Raw genomic sequence first — 23,538 nt, forward strand, 5'->3', positions numbered from 1 at the left:
TAGGGACATTTGCTTATATGGTTGTAGCCGTAGGAATACCCAATCACCTACATCAAAACTTCTTTCACTGCGATGTTGATCTGCCTGTTGTTTCATTCTATTTTGTGCCAACACGAGGTTATCCTTTAAGAGTTGGAGGACTTGTTGTTGATGTTCGATGTGATGTTCCACTGCCTGAACCTTAGAATTTTCTCTTAAATATGATGTGATGGATGGTGGTTGGTACCCATAAAGTGCCATAAATGGGGTCATTTTTGTTGCTGTATGGAAGGAAGTGTTATACCACCATTCAGCCAGAGGCAACCATTTGACCCATTGTGTCTGTTTATCAGATACAAAGCAACGAAGATATCCTTCCAAACATTTGTTTACTATCTCAGTTTTCCCATCAGATTGAGGATGATAAGATGAGCTATGAGCTAACTGAGTACCAAGACAAGAAAATAATTCTGTCCAAAAATTTCCAGTGAAAATGGGATCTCTGTCACTTACAATAATCTTTGGGTTTCCATGTAGCTTTTGAATTGTTTCCATAAATGCAGTAGAAACTGTACTGGCTTTAAATGGATGTGATAATGCACAAAAGTGTGCATACTTGGTAAGTCTGTCAACTACCACCATGATGACACTCTTTCCCTCAGACTTGGGTAAACCTGTGATAAAATCCATTGAAACCTCCTCCCAACGTTGGCTTGGAATGGATAAAGGTTGTAATAGACCCGGTGTCTTAATTGTTTCAACTTTATTTTGTTGGCAAACCAAACATTCCGCCACAAACTTTTGAATATCTGATTTAAGGCCATCCCAAAAAAATTCCTTCTTAACCCTGTGGTAAGTTTTTAAAAATCCTGAGTGCCCTCCTAAGGGAGAAGTGTGCAATTCCATAAGAATCTTTTGTTTTAGCTGGGAATTCTTACAGAGGTATAAGCGATCTTTGTACCATAACAAATCATTTTTCCAGCTAAATGTATCAGAAGTACTGGAATCTTGTTGTAGCTTTCGAATAAGTGCCCACACTTCTTCGTCATTTTTCCATTCCTCCTTTGCTTCGTTTATCCAATCTGGTTGGATAATAGAAATGGCACACAACAATGCTTCCATATCCTCATCCTTTCTTGAGAGTGCATCTGCCACCACATTTTGCTTCCCTTTTTTGTAGATGATTTCAAAGTCATAACCCAACATCTTTGTGACCCACTTTTTTTGCTCTTCAGAGGATAATCTTTGTTCTAAAAAGTATTTAAGGCTATCATGATCCGTTTTTACCTTGAAGTGTCTTCCCATTAGGTAGGGTCGCCATTTCTTAAGTGCATGGAGTATTGCCAACATTTCCTTCTCATAAATAGCTTTGCTTAAAAACTTTCCCTTGATTGGACGACTTTCAAAAGCAATGGGTCTTTCATCTTGCATTAGAACAGCACCAATTCCATTTCCTGAAGCATCACATTCCACAATAAAGGTTTTTGTGAAGTCTGATGTAGCTAAGACCGGTGCTTGGCACATTGCCTCTTTAAGATGTTAAAGGCCTTTGTTGCTTCCGGAGTCCATGAAAATGAATCTTTCTTCAATAATGTTGTTAGAGGTGCTGCTATTCTCCCATAATTCTTAACAAACTTGCGATAATACCCTGTCAACCCAAGAAATCCTCGCAGATGCTTTATGGATGTGGGGATTTTCCATTCCTTAATGGCTTTAATTTTGCTAGGGTCTACCTTAACTCCTTCATGAGATACAATATGACCCAAATATTCCACCTCCTGGACTCCAAAGAAACATTTGGATCTTTTTGCATATAATTGTTTCTCCTCCAATAGTTGTAGCACCCTGTCAACATGTTCAACATGATCCTTCCAAGACTTGCTGTAGATTAGTATATCATCAAAAAATACTAACACAAATTTTCTAAGGAATGGTTTGAAAATTGAATTCATCAAACCTTGAAATGTTGAAGGTGCATTGGTAAGGCCAAAAGGCATGACCAAAAATTCATAATGACCCTCATGAGTTCTAAATGCCGTTTTTGGAATGTCTTCAATCTTCATTCTGATTTGATGATATCCCAAACGAAGATCCAACTTGGTGAAGTAAATTGATCCATGCAATTCATCCAGTAATTCATCAATGACAGGAATGGGGAACTTATCTTTAATAGTGAGCTTGTTGAGCTCCCTATAATCTGGACACATGCGCCATGATCCATCCTTCTTGTGCACCAATACTACTGGAGCTGAGAAAGAACTTTGACTCGGTTGAATTATACCAGCCTCTAGCATTTCTGCAACCATACGTTCAATTTCACTTTTTTGGACATAGGGATATCTGTACGGCCTGATGTTTGGAGGAACACTTCCTGGAATCAGATGAATAGCATGATCATGATCACGCATAGGTGGGAGACCTTTGGGAGTCTCAAATACCTTGGAATGATTGTCCAGGACTTTTTGGAGATCTGGAGAAATAGATGATTCCAATGTGGAAACATCTAGCGAACATAATTGTGCAATTACACCTCTTTGCTCCTTTTTTAGAAGCTTTGTCATGCCATTAGAGCTGATTATCTTTCCTGGTTTCCCTGCAATACCCCTTAATTCAACTTCCTTTCCTTCCACAGAAAATTTCATGAAAAGTTCTTGAAAATTAAAAGCTATTGTACCCAAGGATTGTAGCCATTGGACTCCTAGTACAACATCAGCACCTCCCATTGGAATGGAAAGCATTGGGCTAGTCAATACATATTCTCCCATGGATAGCTTGATATTATGGCACTTTCCAGAACAATTTATTGTTCCTCCATTTGCAATCATCACTTGACACTCTGGTGTTGGATATAGGAAGCAATTCAATTCTTTTGCTACCGTACAATGAATAAAATTGTGGGTGCTTCCTGAATCAATCAACACTATTACCTTTTTCTTCTTGATTTGTCCTTCTATCTTGATGGTTTGAGGAGTGGTAATTCCTACCAATGCATTACAAGATATGGTCGGATTTATTTTTTCTTCATCTAGGCTTTTTTCCTGGAATATATCCTCTTCTTTTGACCTTTCTTGCTCCTTTTCTTCTTCCTCTTCACAATCTATGTAGAATAATTTCTTCTCAGCACACTTATGACCTTTTGTGTATTTGCTATCACAATTGTAACAAAGCCCTTTTTCTCTTTTTTCTTCCAATTGTTGTGGTGTCAACCTTGTAGGTTGTGGAAGACTATGGGCAACAACACTTCCGTCTTTATAGTTGTGAATGGTATGCTTCCTAGTTGCCATAATTTTGCTTTCCATTTTTCTTGCTAACCTGAATGCCTTCTCTAATGAATCAGGTTCCCAAAGGCGAACATCATGTTGGATATTATCTTTTAAAGACCCTATGAACACATCAATCCTATGCTCCTCTGGAATATCTTTTACCCTTATGTTCAATTTTTGGAACTCCTCAATGTGCTCCATTATTGAACCCTTTTGTTTGAGACTTATCAATTGGCTAAAAAAAGTGTTGCTTTTTGTATCCTCATAATGTGCTATCAATTCTTCCGTAAAAATTGCCCAAGTGATAAATTGTTTACGAGAGCAAAGCCATTGATACCATACAAACTGATTTGGTTCCAAATATAAAGTTGCCATATGTACCTTTTGTGTGTTTTGCACATTATTGAGATCAAAAGAACTGCTCCATCTGTAATATCCATGTGGCGGGATCCTTGCCATCAAACTTCCTCATATCGATTTTTGGAATATGGTGGGTCTTCGATCCAACATTAGAGTCTATGGAATCATGATTAACATTTCTTTTGTTCACATCATGAGTTTCCTTTACAACCTTTTCACCATTAGTAAGTATTTATTGTAGAAAATTTGTCAAATTTGTCTTCAAATCTGCCATGTATGTCTTCAAATCTGTCCTCAAATCTGTCTTCAGATCATCCATCTTAGCTTCCATGCCCTTTATCTTAGATTCCACGCCAGTTATCTTAGCATCTGTTAGCTTTTGTGAGCGTGACATTTGTTGCACTTGTTCTTGTAATTTTGATATATCATGTAGCATTTCTTCCTCTTCTTCATGAGTCATGCTAGAGCTTTCAGGTTCCTTACTAGGTGTTTGCATTTTCTTTCCTCAGGGCATCATTTACCGATAACAATGCTTTACTATGCCCTTTGAATTCCTTCAAACCAAGCTTATGCAAAAATTAAAAAAAAAAACTACACACCTTTTTATTTACTTTGTAGAAGCCTGATATTGAATCTGATGTATCTCTGTAATTTCGAATCATCCAGTTCTGAAATTCTGACCTATAGTAGCCTTCTATGTCCTCTTTCCAATGCCATTAGTCTGATCCAAATTGGATTCTTCAAGAAAGAGTGATGCACAATCTCCCGCAGTGACATGATTATAGACTAGTTCAGTATAGAGAACTTGTATGAAGTGCCACGTGTCACTGTTTCAACCCTTGACTCTGAAAAATATATAAAAGAAAACTAAAATCCGTCCTCTTGAAGTACCTTCTTATGAAATTTCAATCCGATGCTCAGAAAGAAAGTTATGACGATTTTCCCTGGGTCACCTGTTTTGAGTGTAATTCAATAGTCTGCAACAATACCAACTTCCTCAGATCGTATCTCCGAAAATATCAGGCGAAAAGCTCTGAAAGTCGGTCCCAAGGTTCAGCGCGATTTCTTCTAAAATGGGTTTTTTTGCGACTTCTGAAACGTCACCGAAAAAAGTTATAGTGAAAAGGCCACGATGACCTGTTTGGAGCAGCGAAACCCTAGAATCCAAAGCTCTCATACCAAATGTTATGAAACCAGCTCAAGAAAAGATATAAAAGAAAGATCAACACCTTAGAATTCAGCCTCTTCGAGGGGGCAACCTCCTTTTCATTACATAAATGAACAATTCTTGGACGATACAAATGAGAAAACCTCCTTTCTATATATAGGAGTCTAAGGAGTCACAATATAATCCAGCCGACCTAACAATAATAATATAAAGCCACAAAAATAACAATAGAGGGATTCTATGGGGCACAGAAATAACAATATGGGGGTAATAGGGGCACAACAATATAAATAAGGGGTATAACTACAATAGTAATGGGGTAATCACTAGTATTATAGGGACCCAACACATGTTGGGTCCCTATAATACTAGTGATTACCCCATTACTATTGTAGTTATACCCCTTATTTATATTGTTGTGCCCCTATTACCCCCATATTGTTATTTCTGTGCCCCTTAGAATCCCTCTATTGTTATTTTTGTGGCTTTATATTATTATTGTTAGGTCGGCTAGATTATATTGTGACTCCTTAGACTCCTATATATAGAAAGGAGGTTTTGTCATTTGTATCATCTAAGAATTGTTCATTTATGTAATGTAAAGGAGGTTGCCCCCTCGAAGAGGCTGAATTCTAAGGTGTGGATTTATCTTTTCTATCTTTTCTTGAGCTGGTTTCATAACATTTGGTATCAGAGCTTTGGATTCTAGGGTTTCGCTGCTCCAAACAGGTCATCGTGGCATTTTCGCTATAACTTTTTTTCTGTGACGTTGCAGAAGGCGCAAAAAAAAACCCATTTGAGAAGAATTGGCGTTGAACCTTGGGTCCAAATTTCAGAGCTTTTCGCGCGATATTTTCGGAGATATGATCTGAGGAAGTTGGCCTTTTTGCAGACTCCGCAATTACATTCAAAACAGGTGACCTGGGGAAAATCGTCATAACTCTCTCTCTAAGGATCGGATTGAAATTTCATAAAAATGTACAGAAAGAGGACGGACAGTAGTTTCTTGTATGTGTGTTTTCGATTCAAAGGTTGAAACAGTGACTCGTGGCATGTCATACAAGTTCGCCCTACTGAACCAGTCTAAAATCAAGTCACTGTGGGAGATTTCACATAACTCTTCCTTGGAGGATCTAATTTGGCTCAGACTTGTGGCATTGGAAAGAGGACGTAGAATGCTACTGTAGGTAGCAATTTCAGAACTGGATGATTCGAAATTACAGAGATACATCAGATTCAATATCAAGCTTCTATAAAGTGAAAAAAGGTGTGTAGTTTTTTTTTTTTTAATTTTTGTGTAAGCTTGGTTTAACGGAATTCAAAGGGCATAGTAAAGCATTATTATCGGTAACTGATGCCCCGAGGAAAGAAAATGCAAACACCTAGTAAGGAACCTGAAAGCTCTAGCATGAATCATGAAGAAGAAGAAGAAATGCTACATGATATATCAAAATTACAAGAACAAGTGCAACAAATGTCACGCTCACAAAAGCTAACAGAAGCTAAGATAATTGGCATGGAATCTAAGATAAAGGGCATGGAAGCTAAGATGGATGATTCGAACACAGATATGGAAGAATTGAAGAAGTTGCTACAAGAAAGTGTCACTAATGGTGAAAAGGTAGTAAAGTAAACTCATGATGAGAACAAAAGAAATGTTAATCATGATACCATAGACGCTAATGTTGGATCGAAGACTCACCATGTTCCAACAATCGATATGAGGAAGTTTGATGGCAAGGATCCCTCCACATGGATATTACAGATGGAGCAATTCTTCGATCTCAATAATGTGCAAAACACAAAAAAGGTACGTAAAGACGGAAGTATTGTTGCCCATAGTCTTCCACAACCTACAAGGTTGACACCGCAACAATTGGAAGAAAAAAGAGCAAAAGGGCTTTGTTACAATTGTGATAGCAAATACACAAAAGGTCATAAGTGTGCTGAAAAGAAATTATTCTACATAGATTGTGAAGAGGAAGAAGAAAAGGAGCAAGAAAGGTCAAAAGAAGAGGATATATTTCGGGAACAAAGCCTATATGAAGAACAAATAAATCCGACCATATCTTGTAATGCATTGGCGGGAATTACCACTCCTCAAACCATCAAGATAGAAGGACAAATCAAGAAGAAAAAGGTAATAGTGTTGATTGATTCAGGAAGCACCCACAATTTTATTCATTGTACGGTAGCAAAAGAATTGAATTGCTTCCTATATCCTGCACCAGAGTGTCAAGTGATGATTGCAAATGGAGGAACAATAAATTGTTCTGGAAAGTGCCATAATATCAAGCTATCCATGGGAGAATATGTATTGACTAGCCCAATGCTTTCCATTCCAATGGGAGGTGCTGATGTTGTACTAGGAGTCCAATGGAAACAATCCTTGGGTACAATAGCTTTTAATTTTCAAGAACTTTTCATGAAATTTTCTGTGGAAGGAAAGGAAGTTGAATTAAGGGGTATTGCAGGGAAACCAGGAAAGATAATCAACTCCAATGGAATGACAAAGCTTCTAAAAAAGGAGCAAAGAGGTGTCATTGCAAAATTATGTTCGCTAGATGTTTCCACATTGGAATCATCTATTTCTCCAGATCTCCAAAAAGTCCTAGATAATCATTCCAAGGTATTTGAGACTCCCAAAGGTCTCCCACCTATGCGTGATCATGATCATGCTATTCATCTGATTCCAGGAAGTGTTCCTCCAAACATCAGGCCGTACAGATATCCATATGTCCAAAAAAGTGAAATTGAACATATGGTTGCAGAAATGCTAGAGGATGGTATAATTCAACCGAGTCAAAGTTCTTTCTCAGCTCCAGTAGTATTGGTGCACAAAAAGGATGGATCATGGCGCATGTGTCCAGATTATAGGGAGCTCAACAAGCTCACTATTAAAGATAAGTTCCCCATTCTTGTCATTGATGAATTATTGGATGAATTGCATGGATCAATTTACTTCACCAAGTTGGATCTTCATTCGGGATATCATCAAATCAGAATGAAGATTGAAGACATTTCGAAAATAGCATTTAGAACTCATGAGGGTCATTATAAATTTTTGGTCATGCCTTTTGGCCTTACCAATGCACCTTCAACATTTCAAGGTTTGATGAATTCAATTTTCAAACCATTCCTTAGAAAATTTGTGTTAGTATTTTTTGATGATATACTAATCTACAGCAAGTCTTGGAAGGAGCATGTTGAACAGGTTGACAAGGTGCTACAACTATTGGAGGAGAAACAATTATATGCAAAAAGATCCAAATGTTTCTTTGGAGTCCAGGAGGTGGAATATTTGGTTCATATTATATCTCATGAAGGAGCTAAGGTAGACCCTAGAAAAATTAAAGCCATTAAGGAATGGAAAATTCCCACATCCATAAACCATCTGCGAGGATTTCTTGGGTTGACAGGGTATTATCGCAAGTTCGTTAGGAATTATGGGAGAATAGCAGCACCTATAACCCCATTATTGAAGAAAGATTAATTTTCATGGACTCCGGAAGCAACAAAGGGCTTTAAACATCTTAAAGAGGCAATGTGCCAAGCACCGGTCTTAGCTACACCGGACTTCACAAAAACCTTTATTGTGGAATGCGATGCTTCAGGAAATGGAATTGGTGCTGTTTTAATGCAAGATGAAAGACCCATTGCTTTTAAAAGTCGTCCAATCAAGGGAAAGTTTTTAAGCAAAGCTATTTATGAGAAGGAAATGTTGGCAATACTCCATGCACTTAAGAAATGGTGACCCTACCTAATGGGAAGACACTTCAAGGTAAAAACGGATCATGATAGCCTTAAATACTTTTTAGAACAAAGATTATCCTCTGAAGAGAAACAAAAGTGGGTCACAAAGATGTTGGGTTATGAATTTGAAATCATCTACAAAAAAGGGAAGCAAAATGTGGTGGCAGATGCACTCTCAAGAAAGGATGAGGATATGGAAGCATTGTTGTGTGTCATCTCTATTATCCAACCAGATTGGATAAACGAAGCAAAGGAGGAATGGAAGAGTGACGAAGAAGTGTGGGCACTTATTCGAAAGCTACAACAAGATTCCAGTACTTCTGATACATTTAGCTGGCAAAATGATTCGTTATGTTACAAAGATCGCTTATACCTCTGTAAGAATTACCAGCTAAAACATAAGATTCTTATGGAATTGCACACTTCTCCCTTAGGAGGGCACTCGGGATTTTTAAAAACTTACCACAGGGTTAAGAAGGAATTTTTTTGGGATGGCCTTAAATCCGATATTCAAAAGTTTGTGGCGGAATGTTTGGTTTGCCAACAAAATAAAGTTGAAACAATTAAGACACCGGGTCTATTACAACCTTTATCCATTCCAAGCCAACGTTGGGAGGAGGTTTCAATGTATTTTATCACAGGTTTACCCAAGTCTGAGGGAAAGAGTGTCATCATGGTGGTAGTTGACAGACTTACCAAGTATGCGCACTTTTGTGCATTATGACATCCATTTAAAGCCAGTACATTTTCTACTGCATTTATGGAAACAGTTCAAAAGCTACATGGAAACCCAAAGATTATTGTAAGTGACAGAGATCCCATTTTCACTGGAAATTTTTGGACAGAATTATTTTCTTGTCTTGGTACTCAGTTAGCTCATAGCTCATCTTATCATCCTCAATCTGATGGGCAAACTGAGATAGTAAACAAATGTTTGGAAGGATATCTTCGTTGCTTTGTATCCGATAAACAGACACAATGGGTCAAATGGTTGCCTCTGGCTGAATGGTGGTATAACACTTCCTTCCATACAGCAACAAAAATGACCCCATTTATGGCACTTTATGGGTACCAACCACCATCAATCACATCATATTTAAGAGAAAATTCTAAGGTTCAGGCAGTGGAACACCACATCGAACATCAACAACAAGTCCTCCAACTCTTAAAGGATAACCTCGTGTTGGCACAAAATAGAATGAAACAACAGGCAGATCAACATCGCAGTGAAAGAAGTTTTGATGTAGGTGATTGGGTATTCCTACGGCTACAGCCATATAAGCAAATGTCCCTAAAGCAAGATAAGAAGGATAATAAATTATCACCAAAGTATTATGGTCCGTACAAGGTGTTGGAAAAGATTGGTACTATGGCATACAAATTGGAGCTTCCTATAGCTTCTCGATTGCACCCAGTTTTCCATGTTTCATGTTTAAAGAAGGTTATAGGCGACAAGCTCCCAGTTCAAACAATATTGCCAGAACTTGACGAGGAAGGAAAAATTATATTGGAACCGGAAGCAGTCATTGAAACAAGAACTCGACAGCTACGAAATCGATCAATTTCAGAGTATCTTATCAAGTGGAAAAACTTATCCGCTGAAGATTCCACATGGGAGGATGAGAATTTTATGCAGAAGTATCCAGAACTGCTCAAGCGTTGAGGACAACACTTTTTTGAAGGAGAGGGGCATGTTGGGTCCCTATAATACTAGTGATTACCCCATTACTATTGTAGTTATACCCCTTATTTATATTGTTGTGCCCCTATTACCCCCATATTGTTATTTCTGTGCCCCTTAGAATCCCTTTGTTGTTATTTTTGTGGCTTTATATTATTATTGTTAGGTCGGCTGGATTATATTGTGACTCCTTAGACTCCTATATATAGAAAGGAGGTTTTGTCATTTGTATCATCCAAGAATTGTTCATTTATGTAATGTAAAGGAGGTTGCCCCCTCGAAGAGGCTGAATTCTAAGGCGTGGATTTATCTTTTCTATCTTTTCTTGAGCTGGTTTCATAACAGTTGACTTCAAAATATTAGTCGAATCCCTAAGATTGGCATTCTATTTATCTTCAAATTCTTGAATAATATCTTTAGATTCTAGTACCTCCAGAGAATTTCTAAATATTTTATCATTGCGGTAATCAAGTCAAATTTTTCAATACCAACCTACATACAAGAGATTCTCTTTGTCAGGGAAGGACCCTTTAAAATGTTGGAAGTAGGTGATTTTTTACCCTAACTTTTTATTGAAAGGAAATGAGCAATCTTTAGATATATGAATTATTTAACAGCATATAAACATATTAAGTGGACACCATGAAAACCAAGCTCGAAAATAACCATAGGTGGGTCATTCTAGATCACCATTCCCAATACTCATCAATCTCCAATATCAATTCCAACCATGATCTGAGTGACTGTCATAATGCTAGTCTTAATAAAATTCATGCTTTCCTCTAAATAATGACCTGAAGAGTTTCCTATCTCTGTAAATACTATGGAAAACCAATTATTTGATATGTAAGCTAGGTAGATTTCACCATTGATGAATGCCATCAATTGGTTCAAATTGTGCATTGAAGGAGACAGGCAAACTTTTTAAACTAATAAGCATATATTTCCATAATGAAAAAGTGAAGGCCAACCATCTTCTTGCAAGTAAAAAGGTCTTTTGGAACATAGCCTAGTAATGTTCCCAAACCTTACCACTTAAGGACTTAATGTTGGCTTCAATAAAGATCCATCATGCCATTTTATGTTATATAATGTTAATAACCATATTGAGCTTAGTATAACCGCAAGGGATAACCTTGTATAAGTACATTTTAGTTTTATGCATTTTCTTGTCTTCTTAATATTTGGGCCTCATAAGTCCTCAACAATGTGTCAAATTACAAGAATATGTCGATATATTTCATGAGAAAATTCGTTCGATCCACACTTCATCACATATGGAGGGGTCACATAGGGAGATAATTCAAATTTCAAGCCCTAAATATTTATGAGGGGTTATACTTGGAATCCAATTCCCTTAACTGAATCATTTCTCAACCCTTCTCAGGAATCTTAGACTTTTGCTTGGAATCCCCTAGGCTTACAAGGATGGATTGAGTGTTTCTTTGATCCAAAACAACCTCCTTTAATGTAGACAATGTTTTCACAATAACATTACTAGGTGATCTCTCCTTATACTACCCATTTGATGGAGGATATGGATGAAAATATAGAAAAACATTTCCCAAATAGCCTTATTTTTTCATTACGATAAACACCCTCCAAAATTTGGTCTAACTTGAATTTTGGAGCCTACTGTGGATCTTGTGATCATTCGTTCCATAATCACTTTATGGTTGTTTGGTAAGTGTTAAACTGACTTTCTCACACAGTCTTATTCTAAAAAAAGTTTTTGAGTGCACTCTTTTATGCAAGCTTGAACAGGGAAAGCACAAGTCCATCAAGGTAGTGCTTATGCAATGTTCCACCTGTGTCAAAAGCTAGTGCACACTTTCATCAACCATCCCTCACTTTTTCTTACGATTTTCATGAGTGACGTGATGCTCTCATTAAAATATTGTTATAATACATATATTGAACTAATATTTGAGATCTAATTTAAATACTATGCATTATTGTTCTAAATCATTATCAATACTATCAGAAGTGAAATCCCTATAACAAAGCTCAAACAATTAACTTATTAATCCAAACCTATTTTATTTACATTATGAAATATTCTCAAAATTTATTAATCCAAATAAATTTCAACCACGGAAAAACAAATTGTCGGCATAAAGATACCATACACAAATTTCAATATCATTGGTGATTGTGCAACTTTGCACCAAGCATCAATTTGCAATTGCAAACAATATCGGCACCTTTTCCGTCTTACAAATCCTATCTACGTGTTGGCTTTGGCTCCCACTCAAGGTCGATTCAAAGTTGAGAAGTGAGAATTATTTATGCATCTTCTAATCTTCTATGTATTCATGGGCTCACTCTAGTTTATTGTGTCTATGGTTTTGTGCTGCATAAAGTGTTTTACTCACAATCACTACATTTATCAACCTAAAGTGTTTTACTCAATCACTAAGTTTAATTACATCCATAGGTATCCTATATTTTGAAATGGTTTCTAAAATTTCTATCTTTTATAATAATAAAATGTATATTTGATTTAAATTTCATAATTTAAGAATATTTTTAAAAATATACACAATTTTTGTGAGTTGTATTTGGGACTTTTACATTGTTTTCCTATTAACAAGGTTCAATATTCCATAAATTAAATAGCACATTATTATTTTAATCACTCGTACTAATTTTTATCTCCCATTTAATTTGTATAGCTATGCTAATTATTATGAGCAATCCTATTTTATCATCCACCAACCTCCCAATTATCACGCTCCTCTACAATTTCTTGACTGTGCTACATTATCTTTGTCTTCACCCTTAATTTGATTTTCATAACCCTTGCATAATTCACTTTTACATTCTAAGGAATAATGTTACTAATACTCTTATTCCTAAATTTTTTTTTCAAACACATAGCATTATTGTCACGACCCCACGACACATATACAAAATTTAAAAAAAAAATATTACAAGACTTACTACTTTTGCCCTTCATCCATCCGATCAATAAATAATATGTATGCAAAAGCATCATTCTCAAAATATAAATGTGTTGCTCTATTTACTTATATGTTTACCCACCTTGATAATATAAGGTTCTCTCTTGGTTTAATATTACCTGACCCAATTGGCGACCTTCACGAATTTAAAGGCTAAGATAATGGTTAATGCGTTCACCGGTTGCTGCTTCGACCAAGTCCGGCGCCAGGTGGTGAGCGAAAATCTTAACTCACTTCACCTACCTCTGCCAGGTGGCTAGCATTGTACCGAGGCCATGTGATTCCTCGGTGGAAACGCTGGGGTTAACGCGCCAAGCTTCTACTCAAATGGACGATGAGGATTTCATATTTAGATCTAAGGGATGGGATTCGCCCAAGGGTTTAGCGGTGTTTTATATACCACTGAGTTACTTGCTTCGGGTTCATTTGCATATGTTTGGAGAGGCCGAATGCTGCTCAGCTCGGCGGCTCCTTCCTTGCACCATCTACCAGGTCTTGCAACACTATCCCAGGTATTTCGATGTCTAAAGCCCGCCATTTACAGGTCTTTCATCAGCTGTTTAGATTTATATATATACAGTGCTTTTGCTTACTGACGGGTTCATTAGTTCTAGATTACTTCAATCATGAGCTAATCTCGTATGCTTCCACCGTGTGCAGGTGTTTGCTTTTGAGTCCTCTTGCCGCTCGAGGAGCGATTATGCAACCAGGGCGCTCTCAGGTATTTACCCCATCATGATTTGATGCAGAGCCTGCGATTTAACCTGATGGGTGAGGGTTTATTCTTATTCGGTTTGTCTTATGTCGATTTGCTCAGCCTGAGGAGTTCCTCATGGCGGTCTTTCTCTTCATTGCCTCAGGGTTTCGTCACTCGGTCAAACCCTGGTTCGAGTCGCGGTCGGCCATTTCATGCCTGAACCTGCGTCTTCTTTGATTTACACAATCTTATGTTAAATATCGATTTTGGCAATATGCTCAGGGTTGTATGTATGCTTATGTAAGGGTTCATGGCCCTCTGCCGGAACCGAATTGATTCAAATGAATTCAGGATATTCACTCTCTTCTGTTTCTCATGCTGTCGAGAATGTTAAATATGAAATCTCAAGTTTTTGTCTGTATTTATGAAGAGGCGAGAGTCTTCTTCGGCTCTCTGGACATTTGGATAAACATACTGTCGTTATGCCCATCAGGGGTTTCTGTCTATCATAATGTTAATATATTTTCCTTTTGAATACGATGTATATGTTTCTCATCTGGTATAGTTTGCACTAGCGACCCGTCTTGTTTTACATGCATATGATCTTGATTCAGAGAACATATTTGAGCTCGTCTTATTATAAGGGTTATTGTTATTCCTTTGGTTCACAGAGTATCGTTTATTTTATTTGAGGGTTTTTATGGTAACGATTGTATATTCGCTTGTTATACATGACTATATCACGGCGGTTGTGGGGTCGTTCACCACAGCGGGGTTTTGTTACCAGGTGACATCATGTCGCCTTACATTGTTAACGGTATTACTCACCTGTGCTCTAAATCGGTTGAGTACTGGTAACGATAACACAGTGATTTCTTTTATACTTATTTTTCGAATATAATGAAATTTAAATCCCTTGGTATAGGGTCTGTCTAATTTTCCTTGTTACGGTCTCATTATATACTATGAGAAGCACTAATATTTCAATATGTTTCTTGTCTGCTTTAGAATCACCATAATTCCCTTTGCCGTTCTGTTGTTTTCTACAAATCCTTCTACTGTTCTAGTTTTCAATGAATCCTTCCGCTGTTAAGTAGTTTAATGCATCTTTCTACTATGCACTTAAATACTCTGCATACTGTTATGGTCTTTCAGGACCCTCGTACGATTTTTATATAGATAACATGCTTCAGTTTCTATACAGATAACATACATTGGTTTCTATACTGTTAATATGCAGCGGTTTCTATATAGTTAACATGCATCGATTTCCATACAGTTAGCATGCAAGGTTTACAGCAGATGGTCTCTGTTCTTTTTGTCTTAAATAACCAGTTCTAAATATTCATAGAAACTGTTTCTAATATTATATATTCTTTGCATCTAGTTAGCAACAGAGACTTGGATTCAACTATACTTTCCTGCTATACACCCATTATACTGATCACAGAAATCTGAATCTGGTGAATAACTCGTACCTGGTCTACAAGTTACAGGAGCTACCGCTCCAGAAGTTCACCTGCATTTTACATACTTGCTCTTATCCACCCAACCTTGAGATCCATCAGTGCGTTGGATTCTCCCCCCGAGCGGTCTTGCAGGCCTGCAGCCCTCAACAAGACTCTAGCACCTGCGTGCTTGGGTTATCTGGTCCTTACCAGACTTAACCCTCTTTTCTTTCTTGTTCCCTTTCTTGGAATTTTTCTTCCCTGTCTGTCACCATAGCCCAGGGGTTTTCCCTCCCAGGACTTTTCCTGTGTGAAGGGTTAGTTTCTTTTCAGTTTCATAACTGTTTCCTTTTCTTTAGAAATCCTCCCCCCAGGAGGCTGCCAGCATTTTTAAAAATAAATATTCCATTTCATAAATAAGATAATATCATTTAGTAAGTGTAATTAACAATTCACATTAGTTTCTTACCACAGTAACATTTCATATTTACATGTTTTACGGGGTCATCACATCCCCCCCCTGGGATTGGACATCGTCCCGATGTCTATTCCCTTTAAATAAGTCCGGGTAAACTTTCCTCATAAGCTCCTCGTCTTCCCAAGTAGCCTCCTCAGGCCCATAGTGTTGCCACAACACTTTAATTTGGGTAATAACCCGTTTCCGCAGCCGCACTTCTCTCCGGTAGAGAATGCTCTGTGGTTCGACCAGAACCTCGCCTTCCGGTTCGACCTGCAGAAAATCAACACCTTCAGTCAATTTCTGTTGAGTATATCTGCATATTCACAACAACGGAATTAATTCTTACCCGAACATTTTGCCATTTGATCACATGTTTAGGATCGTATACATATTTCTTTAGAACAAAAACATGGAAAATGTTGTGAATCTTAATATGGCTTGGCAAAGCGAGTTGGTAAGCCACCGGCCCCACTATAGCCAAGATCTGAAAAGGTCCAAAGTATCGAGGAGCCAGCTTGGCACATCCGCTCCATTGCAGTGTGCTTCTTCTGGCTTGGATCCTCACAAACACATGGTCTCCAACCTGATACTCTTTGAATCTTCTTTTTTTGTCCGCAAAAATTTTTTGTCTGTCCTGCGCAGCCTTCAAATTGGCACGCACCCTTTTCACCATGTCTTCCATTTCTTTAAGCATTTCCGGACCCAAACTCAGCTTATCCTTAGGTCCACCCCAACTTGAGGGTGTGCGGCATTTTCGCCCATACAAAACCTCAAAGGGGCTTAGCTGTGTCGAGGTATGATATCCATTATTATATGCGAATTCAACCAGGTGCAAATATTCTTCCCATTGGTTTGGCTTCAGCATCACATACGCCCTCAACATATCTTCCAACACTTGATTTACTCGCTCGGTTTGACCATCGGTCTACGGGTGATAGGTTGTGCTAAAGTTCAGCTGTGTTCCCAAATCAGCGAACAATGTCCTCCAAAAGGTGGATGTGAACTTTACATCCCGGTCTGATATGATCACTTTCGACAGTCCATGCAGTCTGAACACATTCTGCATAAAAAGGTGAGCAATTTGCACCGCCTTATAAGTGGACTGCACAGGTATGAAGTGTGCGGCTTTGCTCAACTTATCAACCACCATCATGATGGAATCATTGCTTTTCTTTGTTCGTGGAAAACCAGTTATAAAATCCATGGAAATGGTTTCCCATTTCCACTCCGGAATAGGCAAAGGTTGTAATAGCCCGGCCGGATGCAGATGTTCCGCCTTAATCTGCTGGCACTCCAAACACCGCGCCAAATACTCAAACACCCGCTTCTTCATTCCAGGCCAGTAATATTCCTTCCTAAGAGCAGTGACCATCAATTGGTATCCTAGATGGCCAGTGTAGTGACTGGTATGGAACTCATCCAAAATTAGATTCTTAAGGTCATTCGAGTCAGGTACATATATTCTCTTATTAAAATACAGCATTCCAGCACCGTCTAATGTATATCCTTGCTATAATTTTTCTTTAACTGATTGTTGTACCTGTTGTTTTATTTTTTGGTATTCAGCATCTTGAATTGCTGCTGTTTTAATCTGCTCAAACAGAGAGTTCCGCCACTTGCTAACTGAAAGTTCACACAAACACTGCACCTTCCGACTCAATGCATCAGCCACCCGGTTCTCTTTGCCTTTTAAGTGCTTAATCTCGAAATCGAAACGACTTAGGAAATCTGCCTAACGACCCTGTCTTGCATTCAAGGTAGGTTGACTGAAGTAATTGGTCAAGCTGTGGTGATCTGTTAACAACAAAAATTTCCTCCCCAAGAGGTAATGTCGCCACATTTTCAGCGCATGGATAAATGTTGTTAACTCTAGATCGTAAGCATAGTATTTCTGCTCATGATCTTTTAGTTTCCTTGATTCATACGCAATTACTTTTCCTTCTTGCATTAATACTCCTCCCACACCCTCCTTACTTGCATCGGTGCACACTACGTAATCCTTATTAGGATCCACTATACTTAAGATGGGTGCAGTAGTGAGTAAATGCTTTAACCGATCAAAGCTCTGCTGACATTCTGGTGTCCACTTAAATACCTTTCCCTTTTTCTGCAAGGACGTGATAGGATAGGCTATTCTTGAGAACCCTTCCACAAATCTTCGATAGTAGCCTGCTAGTCCCATAAAGGATCTGATATCAGCTACATCCTTGGGTATGGGCCATTCCATAATAGTCCTTATCTTCTGAGGATCTACTGTTATTCCTTCTTTAGTAATCACATGGCCCAAATATTGGATTTCCTCCTTGAAAAAGTCACACTTACTAAACTTAGCATATAGCTGGTGTTCCCGAAGAGTTTGCAACACCATCCTAAGGTGTTCTTTGTGCTCCTCATGGGAACGAGAATATATCATAATATCATCGATAAATATCAGCACGAATTTGTCCAAAAACCTATGAAACACGCTGTTCATCAAACACATAAAGGTGGCAAGTGCATTGGTCAAACCAAAGGGCAGCACCACAAATTCGTAGTGCCCGTAGCGTGTTCTGAAAGCGGTTTTGGAAATGTCCTCTTCTTTAATTCTGATCTGATGATAACCAGATCGCAAATCGATCTTGGAGAATACCTTTTCCCCCTTCACTTGATCAAAGAGTTCGTCAATCCGAGGCAAGGGGTATTTGTTTTTGATCATGAGCTTATTCAGCTAGCGATAGTCTATACACATACGGAGAGTTCCATCTTTCTTTTTGACAAATAATACTGGAGCTCCCCACGGTGATACGCTGGGGCGGATATAATTCTTATCCAGCAGCTCTTGTAGTTGCATTTTTAATTCTGTTAACTCTGGTATGCTCATTCAGTACGGTGCCCGTGACACCGGTGCTGCCCCTGGTGTTAGCTCTATAGTGAAATCTATATCCCTTTTTGGGGGCAGTCCTGGTACCTCTTCAGGAAAAACATCCACAAATTCCTGTACTACTGGAATGTTGTCCAGTGCAGATGTTTTGTCTTTCTGGTTTGCATAACCAACTTGAATAGCGTAAATCTGACACTTCTTCCTGAGATATTTAGCTAGCTGGGAAGCAGTGATAGGACGGATCTGTACAGGATGTTTAATCCCCTGCAACTCTTGCTGCTGTCCCAAATCATCCTTGTAATAGATGGTTTTGGTCTTGCAGTTTACCAACGACCAATGTTTTTCCAGCCAATCCATACCAATCAAGATGTCGTAGGACCCCAATGGAAGTACATTCAGGTCTGCTGTAATTGGCTGTGCAGCTATGCTGAAAGAGCAGTTACTAATTTTGGCTAAGACTCGTCTCTTAGCTCCCGTGGCTAGCTGTACCAGCCATGGGTTCCTGAACTTTTCAGAAGATAACTTACACTGTTCTACTATTTTTGGGCTAACATAACTTAAAGTAGCTCCTGGGTCAATAAGAACAGCTATAGAAAGATTTGAAATTTTACCTTCAAACTCCACCATGGTCGGTTGGTATTCCGCTTGACGGTCATCCAAGGCTGCGTTAATTCTTGGCATGCTATGCGCCACTTCTCCAACAGTCGATGCTTCTTGGATCTGAGATATTTGGTCCACTCCTTTACGCTGAGGGCAGTTCTTAACATAGTGCGGTCCTCCACAACCCCAACATTGGACTGGAGGTCTGGTCATCCCTTCAAGGTCTGACCTGGTAGGTGGTTCACTGATTCTGCTCTCACTTGGTTTAGTCCGAAGGGTACTCTTTGCTACATTTCTGCTAATATGTCCCTTACCAGCACCCTTGCTGCCATTACCATGACTCCCTTTATTATTACCAGCAATTCTCTTGCCCTTTCTTTCATTCCATCTTTTATTTGAAATGTCCCCTTTCTGTTTGTTTCGCTGGTAACAGATTCTTGCCTTACGAATCGCCTCATCCATTGTTCTGGGATTATCAAACTCAATGCGTTCCCTCATATAGGCAGGTAGACTACTCACAAATCTCTGCACCTTGGCCTTTTCCTCCTTAATATATGGCACGTAGCGAAGCAGGGAAGTGAAGCGATTAATGAACTCGTCCATAGACTGCTGTCCTAGCCGTAAATCATGGAACTCCCGTGCTTTCTCATCATAGAATCGCTCAGTTAGATATATCTCTTTGAAGTATCTTTGAAACTTTTCTCATATTATGTTCTGCTCACTTACTCCTTTTACAATCTTGGTTTCTTCCCACCACAGGGTTGCCTTGCCTTGTAGCTGGAAGATGGCCAGTCGTGCCTTCAGATTCTGATCATACTCATACAACTGGAAATACTTGTTCATGTTAATTAACCATGCTTCTGCTGCTTCCTCTTGTTCCCCATCGAAATGTGGAGGTTTAATTTTTCGGAATTCCCCCTGTAATTCCATTTTCTGTCGTTTTGAGGTTTGTTGTTTCAGTACGTTATCAGAATTGTCCTCCTTTTCCTCTGAAATTTCAGGTGCAGTTGGGTAATTTCGTTCCTCAGTTGCCCTTTGCTGTTCTGCACTGGGATTGGCTAATGGTGGATTTTGTCTGTCCGACAAACTCTTCAATATTCTTTCATGCTCCACTGTCAATCGCGCATTGTCTTCTCGCAGACGTGCCATCTCATTTTTCAGTTCTTGAACATTCTCTAATATCCCCAGATTGGTACTGCGTGTCTCTTCCCCAAGCTGTACCCACAGCTCTGGATTTTCCCGAAGAATGCTGTCAGCTCCCTGCATTTCCTCTATCTTTATTGTTGACTGTTAACTGATTATCGTTTCTGTATTTATCTCCTAATTAATAAAACAAGAAAATCAGTTAGCTGAACCAATTCTTCCTCATATATATATATATATATATATATATATATATATATATATATATATATATATATATATATATATATGATAATCTTCCTTGCAGCTGGATCTTACTGCTCCAGAGGCCACAGTTTTGGAACCTCTGCTCTGATACCACATTGTCACGACCCCACGACACATATACAAAATTTAAAAAAAAAATATTACAAGACTTATTACTTTTGCCCTTCATCCATCCGATCAATAAATAATATGTATGCAAAAGCATCGTTCTCAAAATATAAATGTTCTGCTCTATTTACTTATATGTTTATCCACCTTGACAATATAAGGTTCTCTCTTGGTTTAATATTACCTGACCCAATTGGCGACCTTCACGAATTTAAAGGCTAAGATAATGGTTAATGCGTTCACCGGTTGCTGCTTCGACCAACTCCGGCGCCAGGTGGTGAGCGGAAATCTTAATTCACTTCACCTACCTCTGCCAGGTGGCTAGCATCGTACTGAGGCCACGTGATTCCTAGGTGGAAACGCTGGGGTTTACGCGCCAAGCTTCTACTCGAATGGACGATGAGGATTTCATATTCAGATCTAAGGGCTGGGATTCGCCCAAGGGTTTAGCGGTGTTTTATATACCACTGAGTTACTTGCTTCGGGTTCATTTGCGTATGTTTGGAGAGGCCGAATGCTGCTCAGATCGGCGGCTCCTTCCTTGCACCATCTACCAGGTCTTGCAACACTATCCCAGGTATTTCGATGTCTAAAGCCTGCCGTTTACAGGTCTTTCATCAGCTGTTTAGATTTATATATATACAATGCTTTTGCTTACTGCCGGGTTCATTAGTTCTGGATTACTTCAATCATGAGCTAATCTCGTATGCTTCCACCGTGTGCACGTGTTTGCTTTTGATTCCTCCTGCCGCTCGAGGAGCGATTATGCAACCGGGGCGCTCTCAGGTATTTACCCCATCATGATTTGATGCAGAGCCTGCGATTTAACCTGATGGGTGAGGGTTTATTCTTATGCGGTTTGTCTTATGTCAATTTGCTCAGCCTGAGGAGTTCCTCATGGCGGTCTTTCTCTTCATTGCCTCAGGGTTTCGTCACTCGGTCAAACCCTGGTTCGAGTCGCGGTCGGCCATTTCATGCCTGAACCTGCGTCTTCTTTGATTTACACAATCTTATGTTAAATATCGATTTTTGAAATATGCTTAGGGTTGTATGTATCCTTATGTAAGGGTTCACGGCCCTCTGTCAGAACCGAATTGATTCAAATGAATTCAGGATATTCACTGTCTTCTATTTCTCATGCTATTGAGAATGTTAAATATGAAATCTCAAGTTTTTGTCTGTATTTATGAAGAGGCGAGAGTCTTCTTCAGCTCTCTGGACATTTGGATAAACATACTGTTGTTATCCCCATCAGGGGTTTCTGTCTATCATAATGTTAATATATTTTCCTTTTGAATACGATGTATATGTTTCTCATCTGGTATAGTTTGCACTAGTGACCCGTCTTGTTTTACACGCATATGATCTTGATTCAAAGAACATATTTGAGCTCGTCTTATTATAAGGGTTACTGTTATTCCTTTGGTTCACAGAGTATCGTTTATTTTATTTGAGGGTTTTTATGGTAACAGTCATATATTTGCTTGTTATACATGACTATATCACGGTGGTTGTGGGGCCGTTCACCACAGCAGGGTTTTGTTACTAGGTGACATCATGTCACCTTACATTGTTAACGGTATTACTCACCTGTGCTCTAAACCGGTTGAGTACTGGTAACGATAACACAGTGATTTCTTTTATACTTATTTTCGAATATAATGAAATTTAAAACCCTTGGTACAGGGTCTGTCTAATTTTCCTTGTTACGGTCTCATTATATACTATGAGCAGCACTAATATTTCAATATGTTTCTTGTCTGCTTTAGAATCACCATAATTCCCTTTGCCGTCCTGTTGTTTTCTACAAATCCTTCTACTGTTCTAGTTTTCAATGAATCCTTCCGCTGTTATGTAGTTTAATGCATCTTTCTACTATGCACTTAAATACTCTACATACTGTTATGGTCTTTCAGGACCCTCGTACGATTTTTATATAGATAACATGCTTCAGTTTCTATACAGATAACATACATTGGTTTCTATACTGTTAATATGCAGCGTTTTCTATATAGTTAACATGCATCGATTTCCATACAGTTAGCATGCAAGGTTTACAACAGATGGTCTCTGTTCTTTTTGTCTTAAATAACCAGTTCTAAATATTCATAGAAATTGTTTCTAATATTATATATTCTTTGCATCTAGTTAGCAACAGAGACTTGGATTCAACTATACTTTCCTTCTATACACCCAGTATACTGATCACAGAAATCTGAATCTGGTGAATAACTCGTACCTGGTCTACCAGTTACAGGAGCTACCGCTCCAGAAGTTCACCTGCATTTTACATGCTTGCTCTTATCCACCCAACCTTGAGATCCATCAGTGCGTTGTATTCTCCCCCCGAGCAGTCTTGCAGGCCTGCAACCCTCAACAAGACTCTAGCACCTGCGTGCTTGGGTTATCTGGTCCTTACCAGACTTAACCCTCTTTTCTTTCTTGTTCCCTTTCTTGGAATTTTTCTTCCCTGTGTGTCACCACAGCCCAGGGTTTTCCCTCCCAAGACTTTTCCTGTGTGAAGGGTTAGTTTCTTTTCAGTTTCATAACTGTTTCCTTTTCTTTAGAAATCCTCCCTCTAGAAGGTTGCCAGCATTTTCAAAAATAAATATTCCATTTCATAAATAAGATAATATCATTTAGTAACAGTAATTAACAATTCACATTAGTTTCTTACCACAGTAACATTTCATATTTACATGTTTTACGGGGTCATCACAATTATGTTGTTTGATTATGCTACATTCTCTTTATCTTTACCATTAATTTGATGTTCATAACCCATTAT

Source organism: Pinus tabuliformis, chromosome 8, assembly GCF_031772625.1.
Source record: "Pinus tabuliformis cultivar Carrire ecotype Pingquan chromosome 8, CPIR1, whole genome shotgun sequence".
Lineage (NCBI taxonomy): Eukaryota > Viridiplantae > Streptophyta > Pinopsida > Pinales > Pinaceae > Pinus > Pinus tabuliformis.